The sequence below is a fragment of the Chenopodium album genome, chromosome 3, assembly GCF_948465745.1.
Source record: "Chenopodium album chromosome 3, dcCheAlbu1.1, whole genome shotgun sequence".
In the NCBI taxonomy this organism is placed as follows: Eukaryota; Viridiplantae; Streptophyta; class Magnoliopsida; order Caryophyllales; family Amaranthaceae; genus Chenopodium; species Chenopodium album.
In genome coordinates, this window is record NC_137836.1 from 77,501 (window position 1) to 80,000 (window position 2,500).

Sequence of the window (2,500 nt, forward strand, 5' to 3'; positions counted from 1 at the left end):
CCGGTTTTCAAGACCGGAGCTATCAACCACTCAGCCATCTCTCCAACATAAGTCAATTTCTATTTTATTCTTATTCCCCCGAATAGAACATGGTTCTATGAGCTGATACCATCCGAAATTGTCGAAAATTTTTAGGTGTAAATTGATAGGGTGATCCATTTATCTGTATATTATATATAAATGATCTATCATGCCCATTTAAGTATTTAATTATTAATTAATAATTTCCCAGCAGTTCCATCTTTGAATAAAGCGGTAATAAGTGATATTATATAGAATCAATGAATTCCATGGTAATAGTCTAAAATCCCTCCGTGATACATTTATTACTTTATAGTACAATGACTGATAAAGGGATCAAATGGTATATAGTTTGTTTGTTGATAGCTTGGAGGATTATACGTATGACTATAGCTTTTCAATTGGCTGTTTTTGCATTAATTGCTACTTCATCAATCTTATTGATTAGCGTACCCGTTGTATTTGCTTCTCCCGACGGTTGGTCAAGTAACAAAAATTTTGTATTTTCCGGTACATCATTATGGATTGGATTAGTCTTTCTGGTGGGTATCCTTAATTCTCTAATCTCTTGAACCTATTTGTTCCAGATCCAAAAATGACCCCTCCCCCGAATTTGAATTCTTTCGGGTTGTGAGACACAGTAAAATTGAATCAATATAACAAAAAAATTAAAAAGTTCCCCAAAAGACAAACAAAACAAATAACGAAAACAACAAAATTAGAGGGAGGGGTCAAACCGAAATTTCTTCAAATTCAATGAAGTGAATCAAATAAATAAAGAAATTAAGAATTTAATCGGAATCGACTTGAAGAGAGTATCTGGTCCGACTCTACACAAATATCATCGAGACATATATTATATATCTATGTATATGCAGGGACATATTCCTTCTCACGAAGGAAAAAATGCGGATATAGTCGAATGGTAAAATTTCTCTTTGCCAAGGAGAAGATGCGGGTTCGATTCCCGCTATCCGCTCAAGGGAAAGTAAATTTATTTACTATGATAAAGAATTTGGTTATAGTTATAGTCGATCCCGATAGTGTAGTGATTCTATCCTTCGCGTTCTTTTATTTTATCACTCCTCCAAAAAGAAAACCGAATAAATATGAATTTCAATTAATTTCAATATTTATTTAGTAGTATTTTATTTAGTTAATTTACTAGTTAACAGATTCAAACCTAAAATTTTGTCCAAAATTCAAATTTTGCGGAGACAGGATTTGAACCCGTGACCTCAAGGTTATGAGCCTTGTGAGCTACCAAACTGCTCTACCCCGCGTCGAAAAAAAGTTGGGAAGGGATTGACAAACAAAAAAGGAATGTGCCCTCTACCCTATCTGTACAAATAGAATACCCCATTTGTACAGAATGGTAAAGGGTCTATCTACGATCGACGATGATCATAGAAATGAAAATATTTTTTTATGCTTACCAACTCGATCTTGTTGCCCCTGGAAACAAACATGTATGAACCATTTCACGAAGGATATGTCCGGATAACCCAAAGTCTCGATAGTTAGCTCTCGGTCTTCCGGTCAAAAAACAACGTCGATGGAGACGCGTAGGTGCACTATTACGTGGTAGAGATTGTAACTTTCCATGAATTTCCCATTTATCACTCAACGATGCTACTTTGCTTATTTCTTCTTTTGAGGATCGACGAATCAAATGATATTTTTGTTCCAAATTCTTCCTCTTCTTCTCCCGCTGAATCAAACTTTTCCTTGCCATAATGGTTCAGTTCCTATTAGTATCAATGATACAAGTCGGATCCTAGATGTAAAAGTGTATAAGAAAGGGGGTTGCCTTCTCCATCCAAAGAAATGAGATTCTCGTGAAGACAACACAAAAATTAACCAAATTTGCCCGATGTAGAGGCAATCAAGAAAGCCGCATATGTGAATATATAACCTACGGAAAAGTGAGCTAATCCAACTAATCTTGCTTGTACAATGGAAAGAGCCACTGGTTTATCTCTCCATCGAATCAAATTGGCCAAAGGTGTGCGTTCAAGAGCCCATGCTAAAGTTTCAATCAACTCCTGCCAATATCCACGCCACGAAATTAAGAACATAAATCCCGTAGCCCAAACAAGATGTCCAAATAAGAACATCCACGCCCAAACCGATAAACTATTCATACCAAATGGATTATATCCATTGATAAGTTGTGAAGAGTTTAACCATAGATAATCTCTTAACCATCCCATCAAATAAGTGGAAGATTCATTAAATTGTGAAACATTACCCTGCCATAACGTGATGTGTTTCCAATGCCAATAAAAGGTAACCCACCCAATGGTATTTAACATCCAGAAAACTGCCAAATAAAATGCGTCCCAAGCCGAAATATCACAAGTACCGCCTCGTCCTGGACCATCGCAAGGAAAACTATAACCGAAATCCTTTTTATCTGGCATTAACTTTGAACCGCGTGCATCTAAAGCACCTTTTACTAAGATCAATGTAGTCGTAT

The 2,500-nt window shown here is 36.1% G+C and overlaps 3 non-coding genes across 3 annotated transcripts in view; 1 reads left to right on the forward strand and 2 right to left on the reverse strand.

The window, feature by feature from the left end:
* TRNAS-UGA (transfer RNA serine (anticodon UGA)) overlaps positions 1-44 on the reverse strand; it is a 93-nt gene extending 49 nt beyond the window's left edge. Inside the window, exon 1 of the tRNA in view lies at positions 1-44. This exon is cut by the window's left edge and continues 49 nt beyond it. This is a non-coding gene — a tRNA (tRNA-Ser).
* An 885-nt stretch (positions 45-929) lies between these two features.
* TRNAG-GCC (transfer RNA glycine (anticodon GCC)) lies at positions 930-1,000 on the forward strand. Its single transcript has one exon. It is a non-coding gene; the product is annotated as a tRNA-Gly (tRNA).
* A 230-nt stretch (positions 1,001-1,230) lies between these two features.
* Positions 1,231-1,304, reverse strand: TRNAM-CAU (transfer RNA methionine (anticodon CAU)). The gene has a single exon. It is a non-coding gene; the product is annotated as a tRNA-Met (tRNA).
* Positions 1,305-2,500: the final 1,196 nt, after the last annotated feature.